The sequence below is a fragment of the Oncorhynchus masou genome, unplaced genomic scaffold, assembly GCF_036934945.1.
Source record: "Oncorhynchus masou masou isolate Uvic2021 unplaced genomic scaffold, UVic_Omas_1.1 unplaced_scaffold_3517, whole genome shotgun sequence".
NCBI classification, from domain to species: domain Eukaryota; kingdom Metazoa; phylum Chordata; class Actinopteri; order Salmoniformes; family Salmonidae; genus Oncorhynchus; species Oncorhynchus masou.
Window position 1 is genome coordinate 11,069 of NW_027009924.1, and position 26,483 is coordinate 37,551.

At 50.3% G+C, this 26,483-nt stretch overlaps 1 pseudogene; it reads right to left on the bottom strand.

Moving 5' to 3' along the window:
• Positions 1-278: 278 nt before the first annotated feature.
• Positions 279-26,429, bottom strand: LOC135534521 (ras GTPase-activating protein 3-like; annotated as a pseudogene).
• Between the last annotated feature and the right edge of the window lie 54 nt (positions 26,430-26,483).

Genomic DNA, 26,483 nt, shown 5'->3' on the forward strand with positions numbered 1-26,483 from the left:
AGACCCAGACCTGTCCCGGACCAGACCCAGACATGTCTCGGACCAGAACCAGGGCTGTCCCGGACCAGAACCAGGCCTGTCCCGGACCAGAACCAGGCCTGTCCCGGACCAGAACCAGACCTGTCCCGGACCAGAACCAGACCTGTCCTGGACCAGACCCAGACCTGTCCCGGACCAGAACCAGACCTGTCCCGGACCAGACCCAGACCAGACCTAGACCTGTCTCGGAACAGAACCAGACCTGTTCCGGACCAGAACCAGCCACAGGAGAAAGAGACTTACTGGCTGCCGATCTTGGTCTTCCTGAACATGTCTCGTTTGTACTTGGTGTGCTGCTGCTCCAGTGTCTGAACAGAGGAGATGATGACTCTCAGGGTCTTATAGGTCTCCCGGGGATCGTCGATGAGGAAGCTGGAATACTCCTCCTGCTCTGGGCCGTCATATACTGATCTACTGCCACAGGCCTCTGGGGGGGAGAGGACACGGTCACACACACACACACACACAGGCCTCTGGGGGGGAGAGGACACGGTCAGGCTGAGAGACACACACACACACACACACACACACACACACACACACACACACACACACACAGGCCTCTGGAGGGGAGAGGACACGGTCAGGCCTCTGGGGGACACACACGGTCAGGCTGAGACACACACACACACACACACACACACACACACACACACACACACACACACACACACACAGGCCTCTGGGGGGAGAGGACACGGTCAGGCTGAGAGACACACACACACACACACACACACACACACACACACACACACACACACACACACACACACACACACACACACACACACACACACACACACACACACACACACACAGGCCTCTGGGGGGGGAGGAGAGGACACGGTCAGGCTGAGACACACACACACACAGGCCTCTGGAGGGGAGAGGACACGGTCAGGCTGCGAGACACACACACACACACACACACGCACACGCACACACACACACGCACACACACACACGTCTGTATATCTGACCTTGCATGTTGACCAGTTTGTTCATGTACGTGCTGAACAGGCAGTAGATTCTCTCAGCTTCTCTGTCTCCGTCCACATCCAGCTGAATGTTGGCTGGGAGGCCCCTGAGACACAGAAACAACTACATCATGATTACCACCACCCACTGGGAGGCCCCTGAGACACAGAAACAACTACATCATGATTACCACCACCCACTGGGAGGCCCCTGAGACACAGAAACAACTACATCATGATTACCACCACCCACTGGGAGGCCCCTGAGACACAGAAACAACTACATCATGATTACCACCACCCACTGGGAGGCCCCTGAGACACAGAAACAACTACATCATGATTACCACCACCCACTGGGAGGCCCCTGAGACACAGAAACAACTACATCATGATTACCACCACCCACTGGGAGGCCCCTGAGACACAGAAACAACTACATCATGATTACCACCACCCACTGGGAGGCCCCTGAGACACAGAAACAACTACATCATGATTACCATGATTACCATGGGAGGACCCCTTCACTGAGACACAGAAACAACTACATCATGATTACCACCACCCACTGGGACTAACCCCTGAGACACTGAAACAACTACATCACTGATTACCACCACCCTACTGGGACCCCTTCACTGCCCCTCTACTGACCCCTTCACAGAACTGACCCCAACTACATCATGATTACTGACCCCCACTGGGACCCCCTACTGAGACACAGACCCTCCACTACATCACTGACCCCTTACCACCACCCACTGGGACCCCCACTGACCCCTCTACTGACCCCTCTACAGACCCCTCTAACTACTGACCACTTCATGATTACTGACCCCCACGACCCCTTCACTGACCCCTTCACTGACCCCTTCACTGACCCCTTGAGACACAGACCCCTTCACTACATCATGATTACCACCCCCACTGGGACCCCCTGAGACCCCTTCACTGACCCCTCAACTACCCCATCATGATTACACTGACCACTTCACTGACCCCTGAGACACAGAAACAACTACATCATGATTACCCCTTTACTGACCCCACTGACCCCTATACTGACCCTCCTGACCCCTCTACTGACAGAAACACACTGACCCATCATGATTACCACCTAATGACCCCACTGGGAGGACCCCTGAGACACAGAGGGCCTTTCCGGTTCGGACCTCTACGACCTGTCGCATCTACACTTCGGTCCGCAGGTAGTATAACTTTTCATTATATTTTCATTACATTTCATTATAGTACACCGGTTTGATTTTTCTAATCTTAGCAATTTCTTCTTAGCTAGCTACATAGCCCCTTTGTATCAAAGATAATTGCAGTGAACATAGACTAGCCATTCGTCCTAACGTAGTCTACACTGCTATCTGCCCAGCAGCTAGCTAAGCAGACCTGGCTCTAGGCAACCTGGCTCCAGACCTGGCTCCACCAGCACTGTAGCAAACTGAGCGATTTTCTAGGTTTAGGCAGACCTGACTCACTGCCCACAAAATTGTGGAAACTGATCTATACTTTAACAGATAACAAAGAATTATAAAACACGTATGCTAGACAGCCAGCTAGCCAGAAAGACAGAGAGAGAGCAGCACTGTAGAAACTAGACAGACACAGACAGACAGACAGACAGACTTGATTAGTGTAGTGATTAGTGTAGTGTCAGACAGGGAGACAGCAGCCACTGCCAGCTAGCCTACTCCAGACAAAGTACTGTATCATTTCAATCATTTTAGTCAATAAGATTCAGAGAGAGAGACAGAAGCTTAGACTTTCTGAACATTCGAGACGTGAGTCCACAGTCATTCCAAGAGAGACTTTGCATTAGACGAGACAGAGACAAAAGACAGACAGAGAGAAAGACAGACAGAGAGAGAGAGACAGACAGACAGAGACAGACAGAGAGCAACCCAGTTACTCACCCAGTACAGGGTGTACAGCCTGGTTCTGTGTCGGCAGACATCTTGCAGCAGAGCCAGTGACCGTTGAGGTAAGCTGAGGGGGTGGTAGGTGCTCAGTCTCTTCCTGTTGCACTGGCTGACCTTGGTCAGAATGTCTATCCAGTCCCTGGCCTCCACACAGTTATTGGCCTGGATGTAGAGAGCCCTCTCTGGCTGGATTACCTGGAACATCTGGGGGGGAGAGAGAGAGGGGAGAGAGAGGAGGGGGGGAGAGAGGGGAGAGAGAGAGACAGAGGGGGGAGTGAGATACAGAGAGAGAGAGAGAGAGAAGGGCAGAGAGACAGAGAGAGAGGGCAGAGAGAGAGGGGGCAGAGAGAGAGAGAGAGAGAGAGGGGAAGGGAGTGAGATACAGAGAGAGAGAGAGAGGGGCAGAGAGACAGAGAGAGACAGAGAGAGAGAGAGAGAGAGAGAGGGGCAGAGAGAGAGACAGAGAGACACAGAGACACAGAGACCGAGGAAAGGGGGGAGTGAGATACGGAGAGAGAGAGAGAGAGAGGAGTAAGGCTGTGAATGGTCTGAGAGACAAGGCAAGAAGGGCCTTCTGTGCCATCAAAAGGAACATAAAACTCAACATCCCAATTCAGGTCTGGCAAAACATTCTACTGTAGAACCCATTAATCTGTAGAACCCATTAATCTGTAGAACCCATTGCCCTTTATGGTTGTGAGGTCTGGGGTCCGCTCACCAACCAATTATTCACTAAATGTTATGAACTTGAGTGAAGACCCAAAAGCGGTTTTAACAGAAAACAGAGTTCTTTAATGAAAATACAGGAATGGCATAAATCCTCTTCCAACGTTGTCAGCGGAACAAAAAGAACGTTAGTATAGTGCAGGATGCTCCTGCCAGGCAGACTCCGACAGGACAGGACAAGGTGGAAGCAACGAGACGACAGCTTGCTTCTGGCATCAAAAAACACAAACAAGAATCAGACACTGAAAGTAGCAGGAACAGAGAAAGAAATAGAGACCTAATCAGAGGGGAAAGAGAACAGGTGGGGAAGAGTGAAAGAGCTAGTTAGGGCAGATGTAGAACAGCTGAGGAATGAGAGACAGAGGTAACCTAAAAAGACCAGCAGAGAGAGAGTGAAGAGAAAGGACAGGAACAGACATAACAAGACATGACAGCACCCCCCACTCACCGAGCGCCTCCTGGCGCACTCGAGGAGGAAACCTGGCGGCAACGGAGGAAATCATCGATCAGCAAACGGTCCAGCACGTCCCGAGAGGAACCCAACTCCTCTCCTCAGGACCGTACCCCTCCCAATCCACTAGGTACTGATGACCACGGCCCCGAGGGCGCATGTCCAAAATCTTACGAACCCTGTAGATGGGTGCGCCCTCGACAAGGATGGGGGGAGGGACGAGCCCGGGGGCGCGAAGAACGGGCTTAACACAGGAGACATGGAAGACCGGGTGAACGCGCCCGAAGATAGCGCGGGAGAAGAAGTCGCACTGCGACAGGATTAATGACCTGGGAAATACGGAACGGACCAATGAACCGCAGGGGCCAACTTGCCAGAAGCTGTCCTAAGGGGAAGGTTCTGAGTGGAGAGCCATACTCTCTGACCACAACAATATCTAGGACTCTTGGTCCTACGCTTTGGGGCGGCCCTCACAGTCTGCGCCTATTACGGCAAAGTGCCGACCTGACCCCCCTTCCAGGTGCGCCGCAACGCTGGACAAAAGCCTGAGCGGAGGGGACGCAGGACTCGGCGAGCTGAGATGAGAACAGCGGAGGCTGGTACCCGAGGCTACACTGAAAGGGATAGACCGGTAGCAGATGAGGGAAGCGAGGAGTTGTGGGGCGACTCTGCCCAGGGGAGCTGTTCTGACCAAGACGCAGGGTTACGAAAAGAAAGACTGCGTAAAATGCGACCAACAGTCTGATTGGCCCGTTCGGCTTGACCGTTAGACTGGGGATGAAAGCCGGACGAGAGACTGACGGAAGCCCCAATCAAACGGCAAACTCCCTCCAAAATTGAGACGTGAACTGCGGGCCTCTGTCGGAAACGACGTCAGACGGAAGGCCATGAATTCGGAAAACATTCTCGATAATGATCTGAGCCGTCTCCTTAGCAGAAGGAGCTTATCGAGAGGAATGAAATGAGCCGCCTTAGAGAATCTATCGACAACCGTAAGAATAACTGTCTTCCCGCTGATGAAGGCAGTCCGGTGATAAAATCTAAAGCGATGTGAGACCACGGTCGAGAGGAATGGGAAGCGGTCTGAGACGGCCGGCAGGAGGAGAGTTCCCAGATTTAGTCTGCGCGCAGACCGAACAAAGCGCGACAAATCGACGCGCGTCACGTTCCCGAGTGGGCCACCAGAAACGCTGGCGAATGGAAGCGAGCGTACCCCGAACGCCGGGGTGGCCGGCTAACTTGGCAGAGTGGGCCCACTGAAGAACGGCCGGACGCAGAAGGAACGGGAACGAACAGAAGGTTCCTAGGACAAGCTCGCGGCGACGGAGTGTGAGCGAGTGCTTGCTTTTACCTGCCTCTCAATTCCCAGACAGTCAACCCGACAACACGCGCCCCTCAGGGAGAATCCCATCGGGGCCGGTGGAGACCTCAGAAGAACTGAAGAGACGAGATAAAGCATCAGGTTTGGTGTTTTTTGAGCCCGGACGATAAGAAATAACAAACTCGAAACGAGCGAAAAACAGAGCCCAACGAGCCTGACGCGCATTAGTCGTTTGGCTGAACGGATGTACTCAAGGTTCCTATGGTCAGTCCAAACGACAAAAGGAACGGTCGCCCCCTCCAACCACTGTCGCCATTCGCCTAGGGCTAAGCGGATGGCGAGCAGTTCGCGATTACCAACATCATAGTTACGTTCTGACGGCGATAAGCGATGAGAGAAAAACGCGCAAGGATGGACCTTGCCGTCAGAGAGAGAGCGCTGAAAGAATGGCTCCCACGCCCACCTCTGACGCGTCAACCTCAACAACAAACTGTCTAGAGATGTCAGGTGTAACAAGAATAGGTGCGGATGTAAAACGATTCTTAAGAAGATCAAAAGCTCCCTGGGCGGAAACGGACCACTTAAAGCACGTCTTAACAGAAGTAAGGGCTGTGAGAGGAGCTGCCACCTGACCGAAATTACGGATGAAACGACGGTAGAAATTAGCGAAGCCCAGAAAGCGCTGCAGCTCAACGCGTGACTTAGGAACGGGCCAATCAATGACAGCCTGGACCTTAGCGGGATCCATCTTAATGCCCTCAGCGGAAATAACGGAACCGAGAAAAGGGACAGAGGCGGCATGAAAAGTGCACTTCTCAGCCTTCACATAAAGACAGTTCTCCAAAAGGCGCTGGAGGACGCGTCGCACGTGCTGAACATGAATCGAGAGAGACGGTGAAAAAATCAGGATATCGTCCATGTAAACGAAAACAAAAATGTTCAGCATGTCTCTCAGGACGTCGTTAACTAGTGCCTGAAAGACAGCTGGAGCGTTAACGAGGCCGAAAGGAAGAACCCGGTATTCAAAGTGCCCTAACGGAGTGTTAAACGCCGTCTTCCACTCGTCCCCCTCCCTGATGCGCACGAGATGGTAGGCGTTACGAAGGTCCAATTTGGTGAAAAACCTGGCTCCCTGCAGGATCTCGAAGGCTGAAGACATAAGAGGAAGCGGATAACGATTCTTAACTGTTATGTCATTCAGCCCTCGATAATCCACGCATGGGCGCAGGGACCCGTCCTTCTTCTGAACAAAAAAAAACCCCGCTCCGGCGGGAGAGGAGGAGGAGACTATGGTACCGGCGTCGGCGAAACCGACAAATAATCCTCGAGAGCCTTACGTTCGGGAGCCGACAGAGAGTATAATCTACCCCGGGGGAGTAGTTCCCGGAAGGAGATCAATACTACAGTCATACGGCCGGTGTGGAGGGAGAGAAGTGGCCTTGGAACGACTGAACACCGTGCGCAGATCGTGATACTCCTCCGGCACCCCTGTCAAATCGCCAGGCTCCTCCTGTGAAGAAGAGACAGAGGAAACAGGAGGGATAGCAGACATTAAACAGGTTACATGACAAGAAACATTCCAGGATAGGATAGTATTACTAGACCAATTAATAGAAGGGTTATGGCGCACTAGCCAGGGATGACCCAAAACAACAGGTGTAAAAGGTGAACGAAAAATTAAAAAAGAAATGGTTTCGCTATGATTACCAGAGACAGTGAGGGTTAAAGGCAGCGTCTCACGCTGAATCTTGGGGAGAGAACTACCATCTAAAGCGAACAAGGCCCTGGGCTCCCTAACTGTCTGAGAGGAATGTCATGTTCCCGAGCCCAGGTCTCGTCCATAAAACAGCCCTCCGCCCCAGAGTCTATCAAGGCACTGCAGGAAGCAGATGAACCGGGCCAGCGGAGATGGACCGGAAAGGTAGTGCGTGATCCAGAAGGAGAGGCCTGAGTAGTTGCGCTCACCAGTAGCCCTCCTCTTACTGATGAGCTCTGGCTTTTACTGGACATGAGGTGACAAAATGACCAGCGGAGCCGCAGTAGAGACAGAGGCGATTGGTGATTCTCCGTTCCCTCTCCTTGGCCGAGATGCGAATACCCCCAGCTGCATAGGCTCAGCATCCGAGCCCGGCGGAGGAGGGTGGCAGTGATGCGGCAGGTGGCAGTGATGTGGAGAGGGGAGCAACGGAGAACGTGAGCTCCTTTCCACGAGCTCGGCGACGAAGATCAAACCGTCACTCTATGCGAATAGCGAGAGCTATTAAGGAGTCCAGACTGGAAGGAACCTCCCGGGAGAGGATCTCATCCTTAACCTCGACGTGGAGACCCTCCAGAAAACGAGCGAGCAAAGCCGGCTCGTTCCAGTCACTAGAGGCAGCGAGAGTGCGAAACTCAATAGAATAATCCGTTATGGATCTATTCCCCTGACATAGGGAAGACAGGGCCCTGGAAGCCTCCTCGCCAAAAACAGAACGGTCAAAAACCCGTATCATCTCCTCCTTAAAGTCCTGATACTGGTTAATACACTCCCAGCCCTCGCCTCCCAGACTGCCGTGCCCACTCACGCGCCCGTCCGGTAAGGAGAGAAATGGCGTGGCGATGCGGGCTGCGCTCCTGGAGTAAGTGTTGGGCTGGAGAAGAACACCACATCACACTGAGTGAGGAATGAGCGGCACTCAGTGGGCTCCCCAGAGTAACACGGCGGGTTGTTGATCCTGGGCTCCGGAGACTCGGAAACCCTGGAAGTGGGCGGTGGATCGAGGTGGAGTTGGTGAACCTGTCTTGTGAGGTCGGAGACTTGGACGGCCAGGGTCTCAACGGCATGTTGAGCAGCAGACAATTCTTCCTCGTGTCTGCCTAGCATCGCTCCCTGGATCTCGACGGGCGGAGTGAAAAGGGTCCGGGCCGCTGGGTCCATTCTTGGTCTGATTCTTCTGTTATGAACTTGAGTGAAGACCCAAAAGCGGTTTTAACAGAAAACAGAGTTCTTTAATGAAAATACAGGAATGGCATAAATCCTCTTCCAACGTTGTCAGCGGAACAAAAGAACGTTAGTATAGTGCAGGATGCTCCTGCCAGGCAGACTCCGACAGGACAGGACAAGGTGGAAGCAAACGAGACGACAGCTTGCTTCTGGCATCAAAAAACACAAACAAGAATCAGACACTGAAAGTAGCAGGAACAGAGAAAGAAATAGAGACCTAATCAGAGGGGGGAAGAGAGAACAGGTGGGGAAGAGTGAAAGAGCTAGTTAGGGCAGATGTAGAACAGCTGAGGAATGAGAGACAGAGAAGGTAACCTAAAAAGACCAGCAGAGAGAGAGAGTGAAGAGAAAGGACAGGAACAGACATAACAAGACATGACACTAAATGGGAAACCCAATATAGATTCTGCAGAATTTTGCCAAAATATCAAATAAACACCAAATAATTCAGAGCAGAATTAGGCCGATACCCGCTAGTTAACAAAATCCAGAAGAGAGCTGTTCAATTCTACAACCACCTAAAAGGAAGAGATGCCCACACATGTCCACCACAAAGCCCTCACCTACAAAGAGAGGAACCTGGAGAAGAGTCCCCTAAGCAAGCTGGTTCTGGGGCTCTGTTCACAAAGACAAACACACCCCACAGAGCCATCACCTACAGAGAGATGAACCTGGAGAAGAGTCCCCTAAGCAAGCTGGTTCTGGGGCTCTGTTCACCAACACAAACACACCCCACAGAGCCATCACCTACAGAGAGATGAACCTGGAGAAGAGTCCCCTAAGCAAGCTGGTTCTGGGGCTCTGTTCACCAACACAAACACACCCCACAGAGCCATCACCTACAGAGAGATGAACCTGGAGAAGAGTCCCCTAAGCAAGCTGGTCCTGGGGCTCTGTTCACAAAGACAAACACACCCCACAGAGCCATCACCTACAGAGAGATGAACCTGGAGAAGAGTCCCCTAAGCAAGCTGGTCCTGGGGCTCTGTTCACAAAGACAAACACACCCCACAGAGCCATCACCTACAGAGATGAACCTGGAGAAGAGTCCCCTAAGCAAGCTGGTTCTGGGGCTCTGTTCACAAAGACAAACACACCCCACAGAGCCATCACCTACAGAGAGAGGAACCTGGAGAAGAGTCCCCTAAGCAAGCTGGTTCTGGGGCTCTGTTCACAAAGACAAACACACCCCACAGAGCCATCACCTACAGAGAGAGGAACCTGGAGAAGAGTCCCCTAAGCAAGCTGGTTCTGGGGCTCTGTTCACAAACACAAACACACCCCACAGAGCCATCACCTACAGAGAGATGAACCTGGAGAAGAGTCCCCTAAGCAAGCTGGTTCTGGGGCTCTGTTCACAAACACAAACACACCCCACAGAGCCATCACCTACAGAGAGATGAACCTGGAGAAGAGTCCCCTAAGCAAGCTGGTTCTGGGGCTCTGTTCACAAACACAAACAACGCCCACAGAGCCCCAGGACAGCAACACAATTAGACCCAACAAAATCATGAGAAAATTAAAAGATAATTACTTGACACACTGGCAAAAAATCAACCAAATAACTGAGCAAACTAGGCTGTGAACGGTCAAACATTGGAACATAAACTCAACATCCCATATCTACTGGGTGAAATAATCAGTGTGACATAACAGAACCCATTAATCTGTAGAACCCAGATGTGTGGCCCGTTGCCTTTATGGTTGTGAGGTCTGGGGTGGAACACAAACAACATTGTAAATAAACCCAATATGTATTATGTTTATTTATCTACCCAAATATTCATAGCAGAATTACGAACTAGTTAACAAAATCCAGAAGAGAGCTGTTCAATTCTAAACCTAAAAGGAAGATTGAAATGTCCATAGAGCCATTTTACAACCTTTTTAAGTGCAATATTTATGGTTAAATTCTAATAGTTTGTTGTTAATGTTGTTTTGTGTCTTTTCACTTCTGTTAATAGATTTATTTCACACTTTGGAAAAAAATCAACCAAATAAACACATGAACACTTTTCCATGCCAATAAAGGCCCACTGAACTGTGAGGAGGCCCACTGAGCTTTGACTAGTAGGCCCACTGAGCATAGAGAAAGGAGGCCCACTGGCTCTGACAGGCTATGTGCCCACTGAGTGGAAACTGAGGCACCCTAACCTCCTGCCCAATGTATGACCATATTAGGAGGCCCACTGAGATTGACAGGAGATCCACTGAATTGAAAACAAATCAAACATTGGTAAACCCATATCTACAGTGTGACAGGATGTGTGGCCCACTGAATTGACAGGGAGTGGCCCACTGTAATTAACAACAATATGTATATGTTTATTTATCTAACACTATTCATACTACAACTATTTACACGACAGGAAATGCCCACTGAATTGACAGGTTAATGTTGTTTTGGCTTTTCCACTGAATTGATTTCAGGAGGCCCACTGAATTGACTGAGGAGGAGGCCCACTGAGTTGAGAGGAGGCCCACTGAATTGACAGGAGGCCCACTGAATTTGAGGAGGCCCACTGAATTGACAGGAGTCCCACTGAGTTGAGAGGAGGCCCACTGAATTGAGAGGAGGCCCACTGAATTGAGAGGAGTCCCACTGAATTGAGAGGAGGCCCACTGAATTGAGAGGAGGCCCACTGAATTGAGAGGAGGCCCACTGAATTGACAGGAGGCCCACAGAATTGACAGGAAGCCCACTGAATTGACAGGAGGCCCACTGAATTGAGAGGAGGCCCACTGAATTGACAGGAGGCCCACTGAATTGAGAGGAGGCCCACTGAATTGACAGGAGGCCCACTGAATTGACAGGAGGCCCACTGAATTGACAGGAGGCCCACTGAATTGACAGGAGGCCCACTGAATTGACAGGAGGCCCACTGAATTGACGGGAAGCCCACTGAATTGACAGGAGGCCCACTGAATTGAGAGGAGAGTACACAGTCATTAGCCCTCTCTGGGCTCAATTACCTGGAACATCCAGGGGGACATCTGGGGGGGGGGACATGTTACAGCAGTGTATAAACCTTCCTCAGGTCTCCATCTCTAACTCCTGCAGCAGACACCGGTCCTTCCAGACAGTCCTGGAACACAATGTCTATCTAAATAGATCGCTAAGTTGTTTAAACTCATAACAGTCAATACTATCTAGAGTCTGGACTCTGGACCACTAAGTTGTTTAGACTCATAACAGTCAATACTATCTAGAGTCTGGACTCTGGACCACTAAGTTGTTTAGACTCATAACAGTCAATACTATCTAGAGTCTGGACCGCTAAGTTGTTTAGACTCATAACAGTCAATACTCTCTAGAGTCTGGACCACTAAGTTGTTTAGGATCATAACGTCAATTAATACCCTGGTAGTTGGTGTTTGGTAGTTGGTGTTTGGTAGTTGGTGTTTGGTAGTTGGTGTTTGGTAGTTGGTGTTTGGTAGTTGGTGTTTGGTAGTTGGTGTTTGGTAGTTGGTGTTTGGCAGTTGGTGTTTGGCAGTTGGTGTTTGGCAGTTGGTGTTTGGCAGTTGGTGTTTGGTAGTTGAGTTGGTGTTTGGTAGTTGGTGTTTGGTAGTTGGTGTTTGGCAGTTGGTGTTTGGCAGTTGGTGTTTGGCAGTTGGTAGTTGGTGTTTGGCAGTTGGTAGTTGGTGTTTGGCAGTTGCTGTTTGGCAGTTGGTGTTTGGCAGTTGGTGTTTGGCAGTTGGTGTTTGGCAGTTAGTGTTTGGCAGTTAGTGTTTGGCAGTTAGTGTTTGGTAGTTAGTGTTTGGTGTTTGGCAGTTGGTGTTTGGTAGTTTGTGTTTGGTAGTTGGTGTTTGGTAGTTGGTGTTCGATGGTTTGTATTCTTACGTTCTTCATCTTGAATGACTCTTCCTCCAGTCTCTCGACAGCCAGGATATTCTCTATAGGGATTCTGCAGAGAGCGCCCTCACCTGGAGAAAACAATGTACTGCATCAGACACCAGAACAAACAGCTGTGTGTTTGTGTGCTTGTGTGTGTGGGTGTATTGGATGGTTTTCTCCCATTGCAGCTTAGCTTTGATTCCTGTTCACAAAGTTAATCATCAACACGATGAATCAACACACTGACTCTGTCTTTGGCCGTAATATAGAGGCGTCACTACAGACCCAGGGCTCGATCCCGGTCTGTATCACAACCGGCCGTGATCGGGAGTTCCATAGGGCGGTGCACAATTGGCCCAGTGTCGTCTGGGTTAGGGGGGAGGGTGGGGGTTTACAAGTAGGCCATCATTGTAAATAAGAATTTGTTCGTAACTGACTTGATTAGTTAAATAAAGGTTAAATAAAATAGAGGATGTTGTTCCTACTGTGACCATTAGAACCCAAAACCAGCGCAAACCAATGCATTTAACCACGGTGAGGGACTGGAAACATGGACGAGTACAAACAGAAAATCAAACAGGCAAAGATATATTATAGGGTCAAAGTGGAGTCGCAATTGTCAGGGACTCCAGAAAGTCCTGGATTATAAAAGAAAAACCAGCCAAGTCGTGGACACAGACGCCTCACCGCCAGACAAGCTGAACACCTTTATCACCCCCCTTCGAGGAAAACAACTCACAGCCACCGACGTGGGCCCCCGCTGCTCACGAGGACCGAATCAAATCAAATCAAATCCAATGTTATTTTCAGGCTCCAGATCTCTGTAGCCGACGTGAGTAGAACATTCAAGCGTGTTAACCCTCGCAAGGCTGCCGGCCCGGGCGGCATCCCAAGCCGCGTTTTCAGAGCATCTGGCTGGAGTTTTTACCAACATCCCAGTCTGCTGTCCCCACTTGCTTCAAGATGGCCACCATTGTTCCTGTACCCAAGCAAGCTGAACTAAGTGACTATCGCCCTGTAGCACCGACTTCTGTCGTCATGAAGCGCTTTGAAAGGCGAGAATCTCCACCACACACGACACACTTGACCCACTATAATTTTCATGCTGCCCCAACGTTGACTCCCTCTGCTGGGAGGACACAGGCTGGGCACCCGGCGCTGATGGCTCCAAGTAGAGGTAACTAGGGGAGCGTGCCAACCAGCCGTGCAGGCCACATAAAGGGAGAGACAGGCACGGCGTCTGAGGAGAAGGACCGAGCAGAACCTCAGTTATTTTGTTATGTTTATTTTGTTTCCAAGTAAAGTCAGGTTTTCTGACTAGAAACTCCCCGTCTCTGTGTTCATCTCTGCAAACTCAACCCAACACCCCATGGTTTACCACACGGGGGGGTATTTGGAAATAGCCCCAACCCCCCACGGTTTACCACACGGGGGGGGGTATTTGGAAATAGCCCCAATACCCCACGGTTTACCACACGGGGGGGGGGGGGGGTATTTGGAAATAGCCCCAACACCCCACGGTTTACCACACGGGGGGTATTTGGAAATAGCCCCAACACCCCACGGTTTACCACACGGGGGGGTATTTAGCGGATACCAACTAACTACACCTCTATGACACACAGTGGATACCATCTAACTACACCTCTATGACACACAGTGGATACCATCTAACTACACCTCTATGACACACAGTGGATACCATCTAACTACACCTCTATAACACACAGTGGATACCATCTAACTACACCTCCATAACACATAGTGGATACCATCCATCTACACCTCTATAACACACGGTGGATACCATCTAACGACACCTCTATAACACATAGTGGATACCATCTAACGAGACCTTGAGCACCCTGACAGACCAGACGTAGAACCAGGCCTGACAGACCAGACGTAGAACCAGGCCTGACAGACCAGACGTAGAACCAGGCCTGACAGACCAGACGTAGAACCAGGCCTGACAGACCAGACGTAGAACCAGGCCTGACAGACCAGACGTAGAACCAGGCTTGACAGACCAGACGTAGAACCAGGCCTGACAGACCAGACGTAGAACCAGGCCTGACAGACCAGACATAGAACCAGGCCTGACAGACCAGACGTAGAACCAGGCCTGACAACCCGTGAGGAGCCCCCACAAACCTCCAGCCGTTACCTTTGGACTGGAGAACAGTAGGCTGGCTACACCTACCTTTGGTTTTGTGGTAGGTAAACTCATGGTTCGTGAGGCGAAACCACCTCTTCTTGAAGTTCTTCATCCCAAAACGGTTCCTCCCCTGGGCTCGCTTGATCATGAACCTGGAGAGAAGAAGAAATTAGTGACTGACTGAAGGAGGAAGCGAACGCCAGGAGAGATAAACAGACAGAGAGGTCTTCAGAGAAACACACAAGGTGAAGGACAGGCAGTAGTGAGTCTGGGGCCTGATCCAATACCACTGTAGAGATACCAGGTTATATAGGTTCAGTAGTGGGTCTGGGGCCTGATCCAATACTACTGTAGAGATACCAGGTTATATAGGTTCAGTAGTGAGTCTGGGGCCTGATCCAATACCACTGTAGAGATACCAGGATATATAGGTTCAGTAGTGAGTCTGGGGCCTGATCCAATACCACTGTAGAGATACCAGGTTATATAGGTTCAGTAGTGAGTCTGGGGCCTGATCCAATACCACTGTAGAGATACCAGGTTATATAGGTTCAGTAGTGGGTCTGGGGCCTGATCCAATACCACTGTAGAGATACCAGGTTATATAGGTTCAGTAGTGAGTCTGGGGCCTGATCCAATACTACTGTAGAGATACCAGGTTATATAGGTTCAGTAGTGAGTCTGGGGCCTGATCCAATACTACTGTAGAGATACCAGGTTATATAGGTTCAGTAGTGAGTCTGGGGCCTGATCCAATACTACTGTAGAGATACCAGGTTATATAGGTTCAGTAGTGAGTCTGGGGCCTGATCCAATACCACTGTAGAGATACCAGGTTATATAGGTTCAGTAGTGAGTCTGGGGCCTGATCCAATACCACTGTAGAGATACCAGGTTATATAGGTTCAGTAGTGAGTCTGGGGCCTGATCCAATACCACTGTAGAGATACCAGGTTATATAGGTTCAGTAGTGAGTCTGGGGCCTGATCCAATACCACTGTAGAGATACCAGGTTATATAGGTTCAGTAGTGAGTCTGGGGCCTGATCCAATACCACTGTAGAGATACCAGGTTATATAGGTTCAGTAGTGGGTCTGGGGCCTGATCCAATACCACTGTAGAGATACCAGGTTATATAGGTTCAGTAGTGAGTCTGGGGCCTGATCCAATACCACTGTAGAGATACCAGGTTATATAGGTTCAGTAGTGAGTCTGGGGCCTGATCCAATACCACTGTAGAGATACCAGGTTATATAGGTTCAGTAGTGGGTCTGGGGCCTGATCCAAAACCACTGTAGAGATACCAGGTTATATAGGTTCAGTAGTGAGTCTGGGGCCTGATCCAATACTACTGTAGAGATACCAGGTTATATAGGTTCAGTAGTGGGTCTGGGGCCTGATCCAATACCACTGTAGAGATACCAGGTTATATAGGTTCAGTAGTGAGTCTGGGGCCTGATCCAATACCACTGTAGAGATACCAGGTTATATAGGTTCAGTAGTGAGTCTGGGGCCTGATCCAATACCACTGTAGAGATACCAGGTTATATAGGTTCAGTAGTGAGTCTGGGGCCTGATCAATACCACTGTAGAGATACCAGGTTATATAGGTTCAGTAGTGAGTCTGGGGCCTGATCCAATACCACTGTAGAGATACCAGGTGATATAGGTTCAGTAGTGAGTCTGGGGCCTGATCCAATACCACTGTAGAGATACCAGGATATATAGGTTCAGTAGTGAGTCTGGGGCCTGATCCAATACCACTGTAGAGATACCAGGATATATAGGTTCAGTAGTGGGTCTGGGGCCTGATCCAATACTAAACCCCTCTGTGTTCTCTCTCTTACCCCCAACCCCCCCAGTGTTACCCCCTGTGTTCTCTCTCTTACCCCTAACCCCCTCAGTGTTACCCCCTGTGTTTCTCTCTTACCCCCAACCCCCTCAGTGTTACCCCCTGTGTTCTCTCTCTCTTACCCCTAACCCCCTCAGTGTTACCCCCTGTGTTCTCTCTCTTACCCCTAACCCCCCAGTGTTACCCCCTGTGTTCTCTCTCTTACCCCCAACCCCCTCAGTGTTACCCCCTGTGTTCTCTCTCTTACCCCTAACCCCCTCAGTGTTACCCCCTGTGTTCTCTCTCTCTTACCCCTAACCCCCTCAGTGTTACCCCCTGTGTTCTCTCCACTCTTACCCCTAACCCCCCTCAGTGTTACCCCCTGTGTTCTCTCTCTCTTACCCCTAACCCCCCAGTGTTACCCCCTATGTTCTCTCTCTTACCCCCAACCCCCTCAGTGTTACCCCCTGTGTTCTCTCTCTCTTACCCCTACCCCTCAGTGTTTACCCCCTGTGTTCTCTCTCTTACCTCTAACCCCCTCAGTGTTACCCCCTGTGTTCTCTCTTACCCCCAACCCCTCAGTGTTACCCCTGTGTTCTCTCTCTTACCCCTAACCCCCTCAGTGTTACCCCCTGTGTTCTCTCTCTTACCCCCAACCCCCCCAGTGTTACCCCCTGTGTTCTCTCTCTTACCCACTACCCCCTCAGTGTTACCCCCTGTGTTCTCTCTCTTACCCCCAACCCCCCAGTGTTACCCCTGTGTTCTCTCTCTTACCCCCAACCCCCCAGTGTTACCTGACCCCTAGTCATTTTCTCTCTCTTATCCCGACTTACCCCCCAGTGTTACCCCCTGTGTTCTCTCTCTCTTACCCCAACCCCTTTCAGTGTTACCCCCTGTGTTCTCTCTCTCTACCCCTAACCCCTCAGTGTTACCCCCTGTGTTCTCTCTCTTACCCCATAACTCCCCTCAGTGTTACCCCCTGTGTTCTCTCTCTTACCCCTCTTTCAGCATGATGGGAGTCTCGATACTCTTCTGGTTCCATCTCCCTGGTAGGGCCGAGATTAGGTCCAGGAACAGCCAATAGGGACAGACAGACAGAGGGCGGCCTGATCTCAAATTTACATTTGACATTTTAGTCATTTTAATAGACTCTCTGATCCAACAACGATGAGACAGCTTACAATAGCAATTATCTTTTACGTGCCTTGCTCAGGGCACATCGGCAGATTTTTCACCTAGTCATCTCGGGGATTTGAACAGGTGACCTTTCAGGGCTGATCACAACAGCTCTGAAATCGCTCTGCTACCTCTGCCAAATCACACCCTATTCACTAGGGCCTGATGTAGTGCACTACTTCTGACCAGAGCCGAGGCAACATCCCCTCCGATCACCAACAGACTATCAACATAGGGGGCCCCCCAGGGGACCTGTGTGGTAGCCCCTGATCACCCTGTAACCACTGTTTACCCACAACTGTGTGGCCTGATCACCGACTCCAGGGACTCCATCATCAAATATGCTGGAGGACACGACGGTGGTAGGGCCTGATCACCGACAGGAGGAGACAGCCAATAGGGAGGAGGGAGGAGACCTGGTGGTAGGGCCTGATCACCAACAGGGAGGAGACAGCCTATAGGGAGGAGGGAGGAGACCTGGTGGTAGGGCTTGTTCACCAGACAAGGATGAGACAGCCTATAGGGAGGAGGGAGGAGACCTGGTGGTAGGGCCTGATCACCGACAACGATGAGACAGCCTATAGGGAGGAGGGAGGAGACCTGGTGGTAGGGCCTGATCACCGACAGGGATGAGACAGCCTATAGGGAGGAGGGAGGAGACCTGGTGGTAGGGCCTGATCACCAACAGCGATGAGACAGCCTATAGGGAGGAGGGAGGAGACCTGGTGGTAGGCCTGATCACCACAACGATGAGACAGCCTATAGGGAGGAGGGAGGAGACCTGGTGGTAGGGCCTGATCACCGACAGGATGAGACAGCCTATAGGGAGGAGGGAGGAGACCTGGTGGTAGGGCCTGATCACCAACAGGGATGAGACAGCCTATAGGGAGGAGGGAGGAGACCTGGTGGTAGGGCCTGATCACCAACAGGGAGGAGACAGCCTATAGGGAGGAGGGAGGAGACCTGGTGGTAGGGCCTGATCACCAACAGGGAGGAGACAGCCTATAGGGAGGAGGGAGGAGACCTGGTGGTAGGGCCTGATCACCGACAGGGAGGAGACAGCCTATAGGGAGGAGGGAGGAGGTCAGAGACCCTGACAGTGTGGTGCCATGACAACAACCTCTCTCAACGTCAGCAAGCTGATGGTGGACTACAGGAAACGGTGGGAGGATTCACCCCCCCCACCCCGTCGACGGAGCCGCAGAGGAGAGGGTCGGCTGGTCAGTGAGCTCTCACCAGAACCTTAGAGCTCTCATTCAGACCACTGGGGGCTGGTCAGTACCAGGACCTTAGAGCTCTGGGGGGCTTCTGATCACTGGGGGCTGGTCAGTAGCAGGACTATAGAGCTCTCATTCAGTTCTGATCACAGGACTATAGGGGGCTGGTCAGTACCAGAACCATTAGAGCTCTGGTCATTCAGATCACTGGGGGCTGGTCAGTACCAGGACCTTAGAGCTCTCATTCAGATCACTGGGGGCTGGTCAGTACCAGGACCTTAGAGCTCTCATTCTGATCACTGGGGGCTGGTCAGTAGCAGGACTACAGAGCTCTCATTCAGACCACTGGGGGCTGGTCAGTAGCAGGACCTTAGAGCTCTCATTCAGACCACTGGGGGCTGGTCAGTACCAGGACCTTAGAGCTCTCATTCTGACCACTGGGGCTGGTCAGTACCAGGACTATAGAGCTCTCATTCTGACCACTGGGGGCTGTAGCAGGACTATAGAGTCAGTACTGGGGGCTGGTCAGGGCCTTAGAGCTCTCATTCAGACCACTGGGGGCTGGTCAGTACCAGGACCTTAGAGCTCTCATTCAGACCACTGGGGGCTGGTCAGTACCAGGACCTTAGAGCTCTCATTCTGACCACTGGGGGCTGGTCAGTACCAGGACCTTAGAGCTCTCATTCTGGAACACTGGGGGCTGGTCAGTACCAGGACCTTAGAGCTCTCGTTCAGACCACTGGGGGCTGGTCAATACCAGGACTATAGAGCTCTCATTCAGACCACTGGGGGCTGGTCAGTAGCAGGACTATAGAGCTCTCATTCAGACCACTGGGGGCTGGTCAGTACCAGGACTATAGAGCTCTCATTCAGACCACTGGGGGCTGGTCAGTACCAGGACCTTAGAGCTCTCATTCAGACCACTGGGGCTGGTCAATACCAGGACCTTAGAGCTCTCATTCAGACCACTGGGGGCTGGTCAGTACCAGGACCTTAGAGCTCTCATTCAGACCACTGGGGGCTGGTCAGTACCAGGACTATAGAGCTCTCATTCAGACCACTGGGGGCTGGTCAGTAGCAGGACTATAGAGCTCTCATTCAGACCACTGGGGGCTGGTCAGTAGCAGGACTATAGAGCTCTCATTCAGACCACTGGGGGCTGGTCAGTAGCAGGACTATAGAGCTCTCATTCAGACCACTGGGGGCTGGTCAGTAGCAGGACTATAGAGCTCTCATTCTGATCACTGGGGGCTGGTCAGTAGCAGGACTATAGAGCTCTCGTTCAGACCACTGGGGGCTGGTCAGTAGCAGGTACTTAGAGCTCTCGTTCTGAACACTGGGGGCTGGTCAGTAGCAGGACTACAGAGCTCTCATTCTGATCACTGGGGGCTGGTCAGTAGCAGGACTATAGAGCTCTCATTCTGATCACTGGGGGCTGGTCATTACCAGGACTATAGAGCTCTCGTTCAGACCACTGGGGGCTGGTCAGTACCAGAACCTTAGAGCTCTCATTCAGACCACTGGGGGCTTGTCAGTACCAGGACTATAGAGCTCTCATTCTGATCACTGGGGGCTGGTCAGTACCAGAACCTATAGAGCTCTCATTCAGACCACTGGGGGCTGGTCAGTACCAGAACCTTAGAGCTCTCATTCAGATCACTGGGGCTGGTCAGTAGCAGGACCTTAGCAGGACCTCAGTACCAGAGCTCTCATTCTGACCACTGGGGGCTGGTCAGTACCAGGACTATAGAGCTCTCATTCAGACCACTGGGGGCTGGTCAGTACCAGGACCTTAGAGCTCTCGTTCTGATCACTGGGGGCTGGTCAGTACCAGGACTATAGAGCTCTCGTTCAGACCACTGGGGGCTGGTCAGTACCAGGACCTTAGAGCTCTCGTTCAGACCACTGGGGGCTGGTCAGTAGCAGGACTACAGAGCTCTCATTCAGACCACTGGGGGCTGGTCAGTACCAGGACCTTAGAGCTCTCATTCTGATCACTGGGGGCTGGTCAGTAGCAGGACCTTAGAGCTCTCATTCAGAACACTGGGGGCTGGTCAGTACCAGGACCTTAGAGCTCTCATTCAGACCACTGGGGGCTGGTCAGTACCAGGACCTTAGAGCTCTCATTCAGTTCTGGGGGCTGGTCCCGAACCACAGAGACTCACGTTCTTCACAGCGTCGCCATACTTCTGCTCGTTGAAGTAATCGTAGAAGGCCGCCATGTAAGTCTCTTTAAAACTGGCTGATTTGGACTTGGCCAGGCTACCCAGGGTCTGGATGGTCTTTGAGATGAGGGTGAGGGTCCGAGACGTGGCGGGGTCCTGAGGAGGAGACTGAGGTTAGAACACTACCGACCCACAACATACTAACACACTGTGACCCACAACATACTAACACACTGTGACCCACAACATACTACACACTGTGACCCACAACATACTAACACTACCTGTGACCCACAACATACTAACACTACCGACACGCAACATACTAACACACTGTGACCCACAACATACTAACACACTGTGACCCACAACATACTAACACACTGTGACCCACAACATACTACACACTGTGACCCACAACATACTAACACACTGTGACCCACAACATACTACACACTGTGACCCACAACATACTAACTACTACTGTGACCCACACACAACATACTAACACACTGTTACCCACAACATACTAACACTACCGACACACAACATACTAACACACTGTGACCCACAACATACTAACACACTGTGACCCACAACATACTAACACTACCGACACACAACATACTAACACACTGTGACCCACAACATACTAACACACTGTGACCCACAACATACTAACACACTGTGACCCACAACATACTAACACACTGTGACCCACAACATACTAACACACTGTGACCCACAACATACTAACACACTGTCACCCACAACCTACTAACACACTGTCAACCACAACATACTACACTGTGACCCACAACATACTAACACAACATACTAACACACTGTGACCCACAACATACTAACACACTGTGACCCACAACATACTAACACTGTGACCCACAACATCTACTAACACACTGTGACCCACAACATACTAACACACTGTGACCCACAACATACTAACATACTAACACACTGTGACCCACAACATACTAACACACTGTGACCCACAACATACTAACACACTGTGACCCACAACATACTACACACTGTGACCCACAACATACTATACACTGTGACCCACAACATACATACACACTGTGACCCACAACATACTGTGACCCAACACACTGTGACCCACAACATACTAACACACTGTGACCCACAACATACTAACACACTGTGACCCACAACATACTAACACACTGTGACCCACAACATACTAACACACTGTGACCCACAACATACTAACACACTGTGACCCACAACATACTAACACACTGTGACCCACAACATACTAACACACTGTGACCCACAACATACTAACACACTAACACACTGGACCCACAACATACTACACACTGTGACCCACAACATACTAACACACTGTGACCCACATAACACATACTAACACACTGTGACCCACAACATACTAACACACTGTGACCCACAACATACTAACACACTGTTAACCACAACATACTAACACACTGTGACCCACAACATACTAACACACTGTGACCCACAACATACTACACACTGTGACCCACAACATACTAACACACTGTGACCCACAACATACTAACACACTGTGACCCACAACATACTAACACACTGTGACCCACAACATACTAACACACTGTGATCCACAACATACTAACACACTGTGACCCACAACATACTAACAACACTGTGACCCACAACATACTAACACACTGTGACCCACAACATACTAACACACTGTGACCCACAACATACTAACACACTGTGACCCACAACATACTACATACACACTGTGACATACCACAACATACTAACACACTGTGACCCACAACATACTAACACACTGTGACCCACAACATACTAACACACTGTGACCCACAACATACTAACACACTGTGACCCTAACACACTGTGCATACTAACACACACTGTGACCCACAACATAACCACAACATACTAACACACTGTGACCCACAACATACAACATACTAACACACTGTGACCCACAACATACTAACACACTGTTAACCACAACATACTAACACACTGTGACCCACTAAACACTGTGACCCACAACATACTATCACACTGTGACCCACAACATACTAACACACTGTTAACCACAACATACTAACACACTGTGACCCACAACATACTAACACACTGTTAACCACAACATACTAACACACTGTGACCCACAACATACTAACACACTGTGACCCACAGCATACTAACACACTGTGAACCACAACATACTAACACACTGTTAACCACAACATACTAACACACTGTTAACCACAACATACTAACACACTGTTAACCACAACATACTAACACACTGTGGCCCACAACATACTAACACACTGTGACCCACAACATACCAACACACTGTGACCCACAACATACTAACACACTGTTAACCACAACCTACCAACACACTGTGACCCACAACATACTAACACACTGTTAACCACAACATACCAACACACTGTTAACCATACAACATGAACCACAACATAACACACTGTTACCCACAACATACAACACACTGTGACCCACAACATACTAACACTGTGACCCACAACATACTAACACACTGTTAACCACAACATACCAACACACTGTTAACCACAACATACTAACACACTGTTAACCACAACATACTAACACACTGTGACCCATAACATACTACTAACACACTGTGACCCACAACATACTAACACACTGTGACCCACAACATACACACTGTGACCCACAACATACTAACACACTGTTGACCCACAACATACCAACACACTGTGACCCACAACATACTAACACACTGTTAACCACAACCTACCAACACACTGTGACCCACAACATACTAACACACTGTTAACCACAACATACCAACACACTGTTAACCACAACATACTAACACACTGTTAACCACAACATACTAACACACTGTGACCCACAACATACTAACACACTGTTAACCACAACATACTAACACACTGTTAACCACAACATACTAACACACTGTTAACCACAACATACTAACACACTGTGACCAACATATAACATACTAACACACTGTGACCCACAACATACTAACACACTGTGACCCACAACATACTAACACACTGTGACCCACAACATACCAACACACTGTTAACCACAACATACCAACACACTGTGACCCACAACATACTAACACACTGTTAACCACAACATACTAACACACTGTGACCCACAACATACTAACACACTGTGACCCACAACATACTAACCACAACAACACACTGTTAACCACAGCAGGGTGAATTCTGTATTAAACACTGTGACCCACAGCAGGGTGAATTCTGTATTAAACACTGTGACCCACAGCAGGGTGAATTCTGTATTAAACACTGTGACCCACAGCAGGGTGAATTCTGTATTAAACTACTGTGACCCACAGCAGGGTGAATTCTGTATTAAACACTGTGACCCACAGCAGGGTGAATTCTGTATTAAACACTGTTAACCACAGTAAGGTGAATTCTGTATTAAACACTATGACCCATACTAACACAGCAGGGTGAATTCTGTATTAAACACTGTGACCCACAGCAGGGTGAATTCTGTATTAAACACCGTGACCCACAGCAGGGTGAATTCTGTATTAAACACCGTGACCCACAGCAGGGTGAATTCTGTATTAAACACTGTGACCCGCAGCAGGGTGAATTCTGTATTAAACACTGTGACCCACAGCAGGGTGAATTCTGTATTAAACACTGTGACCCACAGCAGGGTGAATTCTGTATTAAACACTGTGACCCACAGCAGGGTGAATTCTGTATTAAACACTGTGACCCACAGCAGGGTGAATTCTGTATTAAACACTGTGCACACAGAGGGGATGTTAGCACAGTGCAGCAGGGGGCAGTGCAGCCAATCAGACTAGAGTTTCCACCTACTGGAGAAGAAAACCCAATGATAAAGACAGGAAGTAAACAGGAAACAGTCTTTAACAACATCACAGAGACTAGAGGGACAGAGACAGAGAGAAAGGGGGAGTGAGATAGAGGGAGGAGAGAAAGAGAGGGAGGAGAGAAAGAGAGGAGGAGAGAAAGAGGGGAGAGAGAGAGAGAAACAGAGAGAGAGAGGGGGGGGGGGCAGAGAGAGAGAGGGGGAGAGAGAGCAGAGAGAGAGAGAAGAGAGAGGGGGAGGGAGAGAGAAAGAGAGGGAGAGAGAGAGAGAGAGAGAGGGAGGGGAGAGAGAGAGATGGAGGGAGAGAAAGAGAGGGGGAGAGAGAGAGAGAGAGAGAGAGGGAGGGAGAGAGAGAGATAGGGAGAGAAAGAGAGGGGGAGGAGAGAAAGAGAGGGGGAGAGAGAGAGAGAGAGCGAGAGAGAGAACGTGAGGGGGAGAGAGAGAGAGACAGAGAGAGAAGAGAGAGGGGGAGAGAGAGCAGAGAGGTCACCACTCTACAGGATTTGGTGTTAGTTGGTTACCTTCGAAACGTGTTGCAGCAGATTCTCTGAGTGAGAAGAAAATATCACACATGACGGTGGGACAACGCACGCCTGACGTCGTGATCATGTTGAAGATCCGGTCTACATACTGACGCAGGTTCTCCTGAGAAGCCACAGGGTTAGAACCACAGGGTTAGAACCATAGGGTTAGAACCACAGGGTCAGAACCACAGGGTTAGAACCACAGGGTCAGAACCACAGGGTTAAAACCACAGGGTCAGAACCACAGGGTTAAAACCACAGGGTTACAACCATAGGGTTAGAACAACAGGGTTAGAACAACAGGGTTAGAACCACAGGGTCAAAACCACCGGGTTAGAACCAGGCTTGGTCTCACCACTACTACAGGCTACACACACACACACACACACACACACACACACACACACACACACACACACACACACACACACACACACACACACACACACACACACACACACACACACACACACACACACACACCACTCACTCTGTTGGTCTCTAGGTTTTCTGACTCTTTCAGCTTCACCGGGTCGATCTCACAGGGCTTGTGGTCCGTACAGATCTGGACAAAAACATTACCACTGTTACTGACAGACTCTTTATACTGACAGAGAGAGAGGGGGGAGAGAGAGACAGAGAGAGAGAGAGAGAGAACGGGTAGAGAGAGAGAGAGAGAGAGAGAACGGGTAGAGAGAGAGAGAGAGAGAGGGGGAGAGAGAGTGAGAGGGAGAGAGAGAGAGAGGGGGGGAGAGAGAGGGAGAGAGGGGAGAGAGAGAGAGAGAGAGAGAGAGGGAGAGGGGGAGAGAGAGAGAGAGAGAGAGAGAGAGAGAGAGAGAGACAGAGACAGAGAGAGAGAGAGAGGGCGGAGAGAGAGAGAGAGAGAGAGAGAGAGAGGGGGGGAGAGAGAGTGAGAGGGAAAGAGAGAGAGAGAGGGGGAGAGAGAGGGAGAGACAGAGAGAGAGAGAGGGGGAGAGAGAGTGAGAGGGAAAGAGAGAGAGAGAGGGATGGTACCTACTTCATCTATCATGGATCTCAGGGTGACCTGGAGGTAGTGGTTCCCAGCCAGCTTCATGGTCTCATCGATACACTTAGACGTTAGAGAGTTCCCTCTGAAGATTGTATTAGGGTCCCTACAGAGGGGAGGAGGAGAGAGTTAGGGTCCCTACAGAGTGTTAGGGTC